Source organism: Sebastes fasciatus, chromosome 20, assembly GCF_043250625.1.
Source record: "Sebastes fasciatus isolate fSebFas1 chromosome 20, fSebFas1.pri, whole genome shotgun sequence".
NCBI classification, from domain to species: domain Eukaryota; kingdom Metazoa; phylum Chordata; class Actinopteri; order Perciformes; family Sebastidae; genus Sebastes; species Sebastes fasciatus.
This window is the reverse complement of record NC_133814.1, coordinates 21,558,262-21,571,789: the sequence shown is the minus strand read 5'-3', so window position 1 is coordinate 21,571,789 and position 13,528 is coordinate 21,558,262.

Here is a 13,528-nt window from a genome sequence, read left to right as displayed (position 1 = left end):
TAAAGGGATAGGTCTGGTGTTTTGAAGTGGGGTTGTATGAGGTATTCATCCATAGTCAGTGTATTACCTACAGTAGATGATTGGAGAAGCAGACAGGAGTTACCGCACGGAAGCAAAGCAATGTACTGCTGTGGACGGGGGAGCAGCAAAAAGTATTTTAGCCACTAAAAGAAAGGCCCACCTAAAAAAAACAAAATATATCAGTTTAAGAGTACGCTGTATTTAAAATATTTTCACTGGTTTACCTTGCCGTCAGACAGCCCTCTCCGTTGGGGAACTGAAGCCGTTGTATCCATCAATGCTCTCACCAAAGCCACCAGACTCCATTGAAAAAAACTTTAATTTTACGTCGCAGCACACGGGGGCTGGTAGTTTATCGCCTCTTCAATCCGTTAGTTTGTTTCTGCTATTATTATTAAAACATCTGTTGAAAGTAATAGTAGTAGTAATTATCTTCACCATAATTAGCCTGTACTACTGTAATTTCACAAGAAATATTTAATACATATTTATTGTTAGAATAGAGTCGTACACCTCTAAAAAACAGAATACATTTTTAAAAAATGATAAAGTAAAGCTTAAATACAGAAAATTACTATTGTTATTACAAAAAAATACAGTTAAGCTAAAACTTATTTTTTACATATAAAACAAAAAAGAAACAAAAGCCCAAGTTTACATTAACTGTCAGAAGTTTAGCAAAAACAAAAATCTCTAATTTTACAAGAAATATTTTTATAATTCCATGAAATCTTTTACTTTTAACATATATGAATTGTTAGAATAGTCATAAACCTCTAAATAACTAAATAATTATCTTTAAAAAAGATAAAGAAAAGCTTAAGTACAAATAATTATTATTGTTATAACGGCTTCAGTTCCATGTCGAAACTGTGACGGCGAGGTAAACCGGTGAAAATATTCTAAATATATTGTACGCTTAAACTGATATTGATTTTTTTTTTTTAATTTGAGCTTTACTTGTAGGTGTTTAAAATACGTTTTGCTGCCGACCCCGTCCACAGCAGTACATTGCTTTGGTTCCGTGTGGTCTGCTTCTCCAAACAGGGGGCTTGCCGAACGGTATCTACTGTAGATAATACACTGACTATAGATAAGTACCTCATACAACCCCACTTCAAAACACCAGACCTATCCCTTTAAGAAATGCCAGACTGTGAGATAAAGGACAAATTGTCTGGAAAGTCTTGGCTTTCAACTTCTGTGTAATATAGAAGAATACTTAAGAAAACAGATGAGAAGGCAAGACTCTAAAATAAAAAAAAAAATACATAATGCTAAGTAGTACCACTTATACCATCAGGACCATGTGTTAAGCAATTACTGTCCCTTAATACCATTATTGATGCTGACATATTCGCCCTGTGGAGGAGCCTGAGAGGTAACATCAAAGAAGTCATCAGCACTGACCCTGACCAGGCCCGGAGTGGAGAGAGAATCAAAGCTGCAGAGTCGCTGTGTGTCAGAAGTAAGTCCACAACACCGGCCTGATTAACATGTCACAGGAAGATGGGGAGGAAGGGCTCTATATTCAGCCTGCAAAAGGTGATTAGACCACAAAGTCCCCACTCTCCCAGAGCTGAGGAGTATAAGTCTCAGTCCGACAAACAGGTCATTTAGCTCTCCTCGCGAAATGAATGTCGACACAGTGTGACAGTGAAGCATGAGGTTGTGGTTTCTAATCATAGCTGGAGAGGAAGCTGACGGACTCAGGCTGAGTGGTTGAGAGAGAATGGGGGTCGTTTTACAGAGAATCAGTAGGTTCCCCCAGTCTCTGTTCACCTTTGACCCTGCGGGGACGGTGACCTGTATTTCCCCACGGTGATTCATTTCCTCTTTCCCCCCAAAACACTCCCACGACCACCGTATGTACACAAAAAAAAAAAACATGCCTGTTGCTATGGAGACAGCTGTGGATCTAGATGGGATGGGGAGGATGGATTTTGGACCTGGACTGGGATCCAGAGGAGGCCTCTGAGGATGTGTCATTAACCCTCTGGGCACAGAGTGAGGCCGATACTTAACGCTATGAGTCGAGCCAATCGAGGGAATCGACATCTTTATGGATCGGGGTCGGGGATAATCACTCGCATTTTGGCCAACAGAGAATGGCCTTGAGGTGCAACTAAACGTAGCACTGTGTGCACTAAGGCGTGAAAGGAAACAGTCAAGGAGGTGAAGGCCGCATTAAAAAGAGATCTTTTGTCAGCGGAGCTCGTCAACGCTGATCATGGATGGGATTAAACTGAAACATTTAAGCATGACCCACAGAGGGACTATCAGAGCTGTAGACAAGAGACTTGAGACTCTGGCTTATATCAGATTTAAGAAAAAAAAAAATGAGGATTCAGATTTAACTTGATTTGGACTTCCCCTAAAAACTACAGCTGCACCCTCTCAGTTGATTAATTGACTGTTTTCGACTTAGCCGACTTAGATTTCTTTAGTCAATAAGTCATTTTTTTAATGTTTTTTTCATGCTGAATGATTTATTTCTGAGAAACTTATGAGCACATCTCTGGTAAACACCAGATTTAAAGTGGTGCTTTTGTGTGATTCTTTGTGTAGAAACTCAGTTTCACAGGTTCGTATGATATCTTACAAAAAGTTATTCCTTCCATATTGTGATTTTTTAAAATGTAATTTTAGAAAAACTGTCACTGGTGTAAAGAACACACCAGAAATACACAACATAGTATCGTGATACTCATGTGTATCGATATTTTCTTATACCCCTAATTAAAATAACTCTGGATGTGACGTAACTTAAGTATGGATTTACGTGACATAAAAATCATCGCTGACTTGTTTCATATGGAGTAGAAACACAGGTGTCCTGGGCGAAATTCCAGTGTTTTTTGACCTACCCATCCACCCCGACCTCCTCCCTACGTGCCGTTTTTGCTCTTTATACTTCCTGGTTAACCATTACTTGGATTAAATATGAATCGATTTTGTGGGATATATACAAATTACAGTGCATTACCTTTCGTAGGTATAGTTACGAACGATGTATGAGAACAGCCTGGTGTTAGTGAACTCAGAATTTCTTTCGTTGAGGACAGCCCTACCAAAAACCTACAGTGTAAACGCCCAGATTAGGGTTCTTGAATAGATTAAACATCCTTTAACTGTCACTTTCATGAGTTGGTGATGGGCCATTCTTTCTGAAAGCTCCTTGTGAGGCCAAACTCCAAACAATGAGTCATCCATTAGTGGAGCCTCCATTCCAGCTACAATCAGGACCAGAGAATCCCAAGGCCATGCGGTGGGAGTCGCGTTGAGGAAGGGCTGCCTGGTCTAAGCCCCCAGAGTTACAAGAAACGGCCAAATGAATCCCCTCACTCTCATTCTAGACATGCATTATCCTCCACTGTCATAAACTTGGCTGTGGTGAAGATTTACAGCCGCCTCGCGCTCTCTCTCGCATGGCTTTCCTTCCTAATTGTCTGAACGGCCAAGACCTTGACCAGCGCTTTTCTCATTTGAAGAGTCCGAGATCTACGGATTGATTGCCAACACCGGCTAATAATAACACAAACTCTTCACCCCTGGTTTACTGAGGGGAAGACAAGACTGTACTCCTGATGGCGGATTTGCAGGAAAGCCAAAGTAATTAAATGATTTTCCACCGAATTAAGATCTTTGTCGAAGAGCATATGCCAAACTGGAGTTAAGCAACCTGGGATTAAAATGGAATTTGCTGCCAATCGGCTGCCAAAGTTACACAAAGAAATTCCTTAAGTGGAGACAGTCACGAGGATTCTTTTACATGCACATTATTAACTGATAATCTGTTTTCAATCTTAGGAACAGATATGAAATACCAAAAAGCTTTGCAGAATGAGCTCTTAGAGTATATAATGTATGCTCAGGCTAAACAATATGCCCTCCGTTGAAAGATTTCAGAATCATTTCAGTGTTGTTTTGATGTTTTCTCCACTGATGGTAATATTGCTGCTGCTGCTTCTCCAGCACATAGATCACATCACGGAAAAGCCCAGCTTCTGCGCCAATTCAGTTAGTGGGAAGCAGCAGCGGATATGAGCCAAGGTTATGAACCGGAGGACATCAGCCCTTCTGATAACGTCCTGCTGTTACGCGTCCTCGGCCAAGTCCTGCCCAACCACCAAGGCTGCGATGCAGCACAATGACCTACGCTAACATTGTCATGCTTGAAACACTATGTCCATAACAAGAGCATTCATAAGCAAAGAATGGAGGGGAGAAGAAAAGCAATCAAAGAAAAAGCTTGGGACCTTATTTTTTCATAAAGACGGTCACGTTTTGCAAAGAGTCATTAGGTAGAAAGACTGCAGACAATGCCGTAGCTTCTTGGAATAGATTTTATTTCCTCCTTTTTTTATTCTGAATGGTTCACTGAAATTTCATTTTGGCTCGGGAATAATGGAAAGTGGGTGAGAGCCGGAATTGTGGAGGGAGAGGAGGGAGATTGGCTTCTCGAGTGGCAGGTGATTTAAGTCTCGAGCTCACCTCACATGTACTCACTTGCTTTAGCGTAGATAAAGTGCTATGTGTGGTTCAGACTGTGGAGGATTTACAGGATAATGATATTAAAAGGGCGGGTCCATTTTTTTTTTGTTGAGGTTTTTATATCATTCTGTAGCTTCCCAGTGGTGTTCCTTGTAAATTCAAATCCTAACATTCACATTTTGGTCGAGGTTTGTATGTTTTAGTGTCAAAATGCTATTTTGCAAAGCCCTTGTAAAAACGTTTTCATAGACATAGGTTTCTGCAAGATGACGCTGCTACATGTACAGTATATACAGCATATACAGTATATACAGCATATACAGTATATACAGTATATCAACGTATTGTCAGTATATTACATATAGTACCTCAGATGGTAGCACGCTCCCAGTTTGGAGTGAACGCCACGTTAGTTCGGATCCAAAAGTCAAACAATAACACAAACAAACTACCCGATCGATGCAACGGTAGACCAGCAACTCCCATGTCCTGCGACGTAAAATTACAGTTTTTGTCAATGAAGTCTGGTGGCTCTGAAGAGCGTAGGGTTGGGCGATATAGGACATTTTCCAACCGGCCATCGTCAGCCCAACAACCGGCGATTGCCGATATATTAATATTAATTAAAAAATAGTCTATAATGGATTATATTTAAGAATCAACCTTCTCAAACCTTGTTCACAAAACCGGTCAATTCCTTTATTCAACCCAAACTAGCGCTGCAACGATTAGTCAACTTATCAATTAGTCGATCGACAGAAAAATAATCTCCGACTGTTGTAATTGTTCATGCAAAATGGCAGAAGATGCTGTTTTCAGCCTCTCAAATATGAAGACTTGCTGCTTTTATCTGTTTTATATCTTATTAAAATGAATATCTTTGGACTTTGAGAAACTGGGATGAATATTTTTCATGGACATTTCATAGACCAAATGATTAATCGATTAATCTAGAATATAATCGTCACATTAATTAATAATGAAAATAATTTTAGTTGCAGCCCTAACCCAAACTTTACTGGAAGACATATGTGAGCTCAGGTGTCGTAAGCTTGGGGCAAAAAAAAAAAAAAAGACGCCCATTTTTTAACAATGAGACGGCGGCATGCTCTCAATGGCTGATTTGATGCCATTAAGTAATGTTTCCCAGTAAAGAAAAAGCGTTCCCCTCAGGCACGGCGTTCTGCTGCAATTTGGCTGATTAGATGAACTGGGCTGGTATTTACGGCGGGATTGTGTTTGATCTGTTGGCTTCAATACATGAGAGGGGGGTGGGGGTGGAGGTGAAGGGACTGGAGGGGAGGAGTGGACAGAGGGCGGATGAAGGGACTGGTGTCCATGTCTGCAAGAAAAAATACATGAAACACAACCCCTTTATGAGCGAGAGAACAAAGTAGGAGAAGCTGGAGATAAAAAGAGGAAGCAGGGGAGACGGTGAGAGAATGAAAAAAGTCAAGAGACAAAGTGAGAGGGTGACGGAGCGGGAGAGGGAAGAGGGTGAGGAGAGGCTTCGTTCTCATTACAAGTCAGTGAGGCACAGGACAGCTGTGGCTCCTGTTACTGCCGTAGCATGTGTCTGATTGCACGTTATTACAGAGACGCCACACCCCCCCATCATCATCATTCACTGCTTCTCCAAGTCTGTTTACCTTTCACTATTTTCATAGTCCTTGTCCCTCCTTGACCCTGCTTTAACTTCCCCCCTCTGTTTAATCTTTTTTTTCCCCTCTCCTCTGTCTCACCTCAATTTATTCCTTTTCCACTTTTCTCCTTCTCATTTTCTATTCTGTTATAACAGGCCAGCATCCAGGATATCGATATGATGTTATGATTCATTACTCATCTTTGCTTTTTTTTCCATCTCCCCAGTGCTTTCCTGCGGATGGGACATATTTCCGTACCTCCTGCTCCGTCAGACCGCTACCTCTGGTGGTCTCGTCAGTCCTGCGCGACCACCTCCCTTGCTTGAGACGGCTCCAAGTAAAACCACAACCTTTTTATCACGGACCCGTACTGCGCTTTGCACCCCTAACCCCTCTAGACAACGCTTTTTTATTCTTCCACCTTTACAGCAGCAAAGACCTTTGCATAAAACAGCACGCTGTTAAAAAGCCAGACATTTGATAAACAACATGCTTCTACTGTAATATGGCCCCCTTAGCCATTTATGATGTATAAATAAGTTGCACAACAGCATTAATTAAACAGCAGCAACAGCCTATCTCTGCTGCTGGCTAATAGTTTAAGGGAAGGAGGCTGTTAAAACAGAGCCACCAACGGAGAAAGACACAAAGGGAGCCCACACAGGCTGCAGATTGTCTCTCTGTCTGCCCCAAGGACAGTGAAGCCCATCACTAAGCAGGAGTGTTTACATGCATTCCAGACTGGGATGCATCCATTTCACTGCTGGAGCAACAACTATGTAAAAACCCCAAAACCCCAACAGGGGGAATGAACACGTGACTGAGCAGGCCGCCTTACTACAAAGCCAAGTACAATACAGGGTGGAATCACGGATCACCTCAAACGCTCACTACAATAATCCATATGCCACGTACCTAGATTCAAATTTCAGTCCATTTTCTGTTCCACATGGTCCTCCATCATCTACACTCTCTTCCTTGAGCCAGCAGTCCTGAACCACCAATGTTTTTACTTGAAAAATATATTCTCTTGGCTAAATAACGGAGCTAACAGCTAACGTTAACGGAAGTTACATTGAGTTATATTACGATGCATTCAGGCTCTATTCAGTAAAAATCTGTATTGGACAAAGGTAAATTATAACGTTATGGTGTGTTTAAATGTAATCTTGTAAAATGTATTTTTGGCGCGAAACTTGAATAAATACAGATGTTGGATGGAGATGTTTTCATAGCACTATAAAACAGACAATAGAGAGGGGAATTATGACTTATTTAACTTCATAACACTAGCTCTAAGCAGCTTATAATACATCATTAAAACTACTGATGCCAAGATTTTTTTTAAACAAAGCAAATATTTTAATAAAAATTAGGGCTGTCAATCGATAACAATATTTAAATGCAATTAATCGCATGATTGTCAGTAGTTAATCATGGTTAATCGCAAATTAATTAAATTAATAAAAGGATAACATTTAGAATTGCTGAGTTTTTTTTTGTTTAATTGTCCAATTGTCCACATTTTCCATTGCAGACAAGTAAGTTTGCTATTGAGCAAGTAAAACATCTCAGCTACTTGTCTGAAAGGCACAAGAATCTAAACTAAAGTCACCCGTTAGTAGTCTGATAAGTAGACTGAAACGCTATTTAGTTTCACTTCAAATCACTGGTAACTACAGGGATTAGTATCTGAAATGTAATTACTGAATTTCAAATTGTAATCAAATACACATTGTATCCACCAATACCACAACCACCTCTCTTTCTCCCTCGTTCTCTCTCTCACACACACACATACACACACGCCAATGAAACCAAATCTGCAGCGCAGCTCATCTGGTTTGCAGGTTTGTCAGATTGTTAAGAGACATAACACTTATTTTCTCTCCACATCTGAAGCTTGGTTAGCGGCGAGAGCCAGCTCATCTCCAAAATAGCCTCCAACAGGGCCGGGGTTAGTAGAGAAAGGATACCGGCCCCGGCCGCAGCTAATCATCATGTGATGAATCATTTGAGCCGAAGCCCTTAGCTGTGGCTAAAGCATCACAGATTGCAGCTCTTGTCTCTTCGGGCCCCTGAATCTTCTTGATTTATACGGACTGGGAGTTCAGGCTGTGCTTTCTGATCTACTGTTCTACGTTTTTTCCAGATCCATATGTGCAACTGGAGGTGGAGATGAGATGGGCGAAAGAAGATAAAAATATGAAACTCTTCAGAAGCAAAAATAGAGGACCACAAAACGAGAAATGTGACAAAGAGCTTTTAAGTGGTCACGGCATCATCAGCCCAAATCTGTCTTTCAGCAAGCCTTTGAAGGAGGTACACAAACAGTAAGAGTAGATCATGAATTAAACAGGAAGTGGGACGTTTCAGTAGGCAGGTTTTTTTCATTTGTCATCTTAATTATTTTCTTGCCATCCAGCCTAATTTTCTGGCTTTGAGTTAACTACACGTGTTCCATTATGTACAGATTTAGAGTTGTTCCAATACCGATACCAATATCGGAAATGCATCCGAAACAGCCCATAATTTGGGATTGGGTATCGGCGAATGCGCCAGTCTATGCACCTATCTGATACCATAATTTATTAACCCAGAAAAAAATCAACTTGTTTATCCGTAAATCAATTCTTCTTCGCCGCTCCAAGACAGCGTTCACTGTGTTGTCGCTCCGGATGTATCATGGCTGCCACTAACAACTACTGTTTTAGAGCAGCGAAGAAGAACTGATTGCAGGTAGTTTGTCACATGACGATGGCAAACAACAACAGTGCGCTGCTGGTGGAGAATGTAACGGTAGTCAGAGCGAGGAAAATGTCAGCCATTTGGTAATATTTCACAGTGGTAAATCCAACAAATAAAACAGAGATATGTACAGTAATTTAAGTAATAGGTAAAATAATACGTAAAGTAGCAAACAGGCTGTCCACTGAGGAGACAGCTATGAGAATACAAAGTTATTTATTCATAGCTTAATTTATTTATATTCTTTGTAACTGAAAAAACTCTATAAGAAAAGAAAGTCATATTGCATTCATTTTCCGTGTGTATTTGTTCTTGTTTTACGAAGAGTTTAACCTGAGCCAGATACCGCAAGTTCAGGTATCAGAATCAGTATCGGGAAGGCAAAAATGTTATCTGAACATCTCTATACCGATTCACACATAATAGTCACTCTAATCTGATCTAATTCAAGCAGCTATCACTGTAGTCGTGATTCACAGTTTTTGACAGTAAAATACTGAGGTAAGCATCTCCCCATCTTCTCCCCATCAGACGCTAGCCTTTACCAGACGACGGCAGAAAACAAACAGAATTCGTGCAATTAGCGATTTACTGTTCTCTGTTAATGATTCGGGGACGCTGCGACACATGTACACCCAGCCATTAATTCATAAATGAGGTAATGTAGTGAGACAAGGTAAATAGCAGCTGGAGACGTGCTTGCGCAAAGCCAATGTCATAAGAAGCTCTGGCAACAAAACCGGCCTGTGCTGCCGTACCTCCAGTCCGCGCCAGCTGCGAGACGGTAGCGCTGACAGAACTGAAACCTACGAACCACTAAGTGGTAAGGTGATGCTGGGCCGTGAGCTGAAATGGAAACTGTGTGCAGGGTAAACATTTACACAGGCTTGATGAGACCTCGAGCATCCGGCAAACCGCCTGAGCCATATATTCCAATCACATGCTCCACGCCTGCGTGCTCCCCCATGCTGTGTGCTGACACCCACTTTGGCTCGGCGTGCACCCATTTATTTAACTGCAAATGGAGCAAAACACTTCAATTGTAGCTTTGGCCACACTTTGGCTGAGACAGTCCCCGCAGTAAAACAAAAAATCTTGACTCTGCTGATGGGCTGAAGAGAAAAATTAAATGGGCAAGAGTTGGAGGGGTGGATGAAAACTCTCCAAATTCTACAAATAAGCACCTGTGTATATGAGAGAAGGTTAAATTAAATGTTTAATTGCATGAAGGAGGGAAGCTGGAGGCTACCTGGCAGCCACTGACAGACAGATGTTGTGATGGCAGGTGGGAGACTGACTAAAACAGAATTTGCAGCAACACATAGACCTATTTATTTCCTACCCTTAAGCTTTTTAAAAGATTAATTAGATAGATTTGCCTCTCGTAATCTAGGTCAGATTTTTATTTAGTTTATTTTAGTTTGTTAGTTAACTCTTTGTGGGGAGGAAAGTGAGAATAAGGAAGCTAGCCATTCTGAGTGTGAGGCCTTCTGAAGAGTGTGTTCTCATCTCTCAAACCTGATTTGAAAGATTGTTTATGCTCTCGTTAATAAATATGTCATTTCTAGGGTTGTCAATCGATTAAAATAGTTAATCGCGATAAATCGCACATTTTTTATCTGTTCAAAATGTACCTTAAAGGGAGATTTGTCAAGTATTTAATACTCTTATCAACATGGGAGTGGGCAAATGTGCTTGCTTTATGCAAATGTATGTATATATTTATTATTGGATATCAATTAATAACACAAAATAATGACAAATATTGTCCAGAAATCCTCACAGGTACTGCATTTAGCATAACAAAATATGCTCCAATTGTAACATGGCAAACTCAAGCCCAACAGGCAACAACAGCTGTCAGTGTGTCAAAACTGCATGTGATTATCATAAAGTGGGCATGTCTGTAAAGTGGAGACTCGTGGGTACCCATAGAACCCATTTTCCTTCACATATCTTGAGGTCAGAGGTCGAGGGACTCCTTTGAAATTGGCCATGATAGTTTTCAAAGATCAATATCGCAAGTTTGAGTTATTAGCGTGTTCATTTTGACAGCCCTCGTAATTTCCATTCATGGCTTTATTTCCTCAGAATTAAAAGGAAGCATCTTCATGCGAAGGTTGCGTCTTATTTTTTTGCTTTTCAACAATGTGAGCTGTGCCCTTCATGCGGATTCAGCATCCTTTTCTGAGCTCCCAAACACGGAGACCAAACCACATTAGTAGATTTAATCAAGGACACAGAAAATTGGGCAGCCACTTAAAATCTTCCCTCCCCGAAGTAAGACAGCTAAACACATAATCTTTTTGTTTAAAAAAAGAAACGAACTCAGTGCCATCAAGCTGAATATTACTGTGGACAGATTAGCCAGTTCTTAAAGTCTCACAGAGTCTTGCAAAGTCTTAGAAACTCAAAATATTACATCATTTTTTTTAGCCTTGAAATCTCCATCTCTGTGATGAAAATGCAACTTATCTTCAAGTCTCAAGTGGGTTCAAAAATCTTTTTTTTTTTGGGCCTCAGTTGCTCATGAAAAGAGACATTAAACCGTATCTCGATACTTCTATTGCCTGAAAAAAGGCTCCTGTTGAAAATGCACGGTACATCCGTGGAGGGAGAGCATGGGCGATGCCTTTTATTCTGCACAATGAGCTCTCTCAGTATTACTCACTATATCTGATGAGTGAATACTGGCTCGGGCTTTTGTTGGCAGAAAAGACACTTAAGAGCACGCACGTTGAAAAAAAAAAAAAAGCTGGAGTCTGGAGGAGCTAATCTATCATAGTAGCAGAATCTTATAAGGAACTCATCGCTGAGGTGTTGTAGCAGAGCTACGTGAGGTCTCACCATAACGGTCATGCAAAGCTCGAGTATCAGGGGGAATGAGTCAAGTGGATTTGTGCTGGAGCGTGCACGTGTATATTTAAGGGCTGTCAATCGATTCAAATATTTAAGGGTGATTAATCGCAAATTAATCGCACATTTTTTTATCTGTTCAAGATGTACCTTAAAAGGGAGATTTTTCAAGTATTTAATACTCTTAGCTGACCTCTAACATTTATGTGTTTGCCGTTAGAGCTCAGTAAGTCTTGGTGGACGGGGGCCAGATTTACAGCACAGGTCTGTGATGAGGAGGCTGAGGTATAAAGCAGGTATTAAACCTGGGCATCAGCACAAAAACAGGGAGTGTGAGGGCAATCTGATACGAGGCTTCCTCTAATCAGCCAGAGGCTGCACACTCCCTCAGGCAAACAGGATGCAAGAAAGTCTTAGAAATCACTCCCTGTACAGAAAAAAGAAGCGAGAAAGAGTAAGAGAGACGGGAAAGAGGGTGGGGGTTGGTTAGACAGCCAGGGGCATCTAAATAAACACAAACCAGATGCAGAACATGCAGAACACGTGTGTGAACATGAAACAGGAGTGTGTGGATAAGTGCTTTTAGTAATATGTTTACTGCACATGGAGATGACAGGTCTGATGATATGAACTGGGTGTGTGCGTGAGTGTTGTACTTTTATGTTTGGGACCAATTTCACTTTGAGACACTTAGAGTGAGGACATTTTGTTTGGTCTTTATTTGAGGGCTAAGAGTTGGTTTCATGGTTAAGGTTAGAGTTACGTTTAGGCTCAGGTTAGGGTGATTCAAACTCTTCTCCTGTATGGTCCCTCTGTGGCCGAATGAGATTGATTCATTCAGCAGGATCCCTCTCCGTCTTCAAAAAGACCGACCTCTTCCAAGGAGTACTTACTCACCAAATATGCTCTTTATTTCTCTCTCTCAATCCTTCTCTAGCTCTTTTTTCCAAAAGAAAATGTCCTTTGCTTAACACTTATATGTTACTTCATGCACCTGAAAGCCTCGTGGCACATGCGTCAGGTCAGAACCATTGTTTCAAAGAAGTAGATGTACTAACTGTGATGTAACTCATTGGTACAGTTTTGAAGCCTCGAGTTTGGCATTTTGGCTGCTGTGTCGCCATCTTGGTTTCTTGGAGCCAGAAGTGACCATATTTGGACGAGAGGGTGGAGCTGGGGAGGAAGGTGCATCCGTAATTCCCTTTAACTATGATATTAATTGAGATGCTTATTTTGCCTAGTGAAAAAAAAAATGATTAAAACAAAATGTACTTACCGAAAAAAAACCAGCCACTGACTCCGTAGTGTCTTTTAGTACAACCGAACGCTGAACAACGCCGTGGTAGCGATCTGTCAATCACAAGGTACACGCCCTAAAGCATCCCCTGCTTTATGGTCTATTTGACTCTAAATGGGACCATAATTTACTAAATTAATATCATGCTGTATTGAAGAAGACTTGAAACTAGCAAGACCATAAACTCATGGCTATTAGAAAGAATGCAGGTTTAACGCACTTTTGCTTTGGCTTAATTTTTCAGATCCGGAGGTTGCCCACTGGTTGAAACGTGCAACAGTGTGTTACTGGAACTGGAATTCTCATAGGCTTCTCCTTGATCTACTGTGGCTTGGATTGTACCTCATTTGTCCGTCGCTTCTAGCAGAGAACAAAACTAAACTGAAACGAAAACCAAAGCACCGAAGCATAAAAGGGTATAAAGTGAAACCAAGTGTTTGTGATCAAAATGAAAGCACGAAAGCATAAG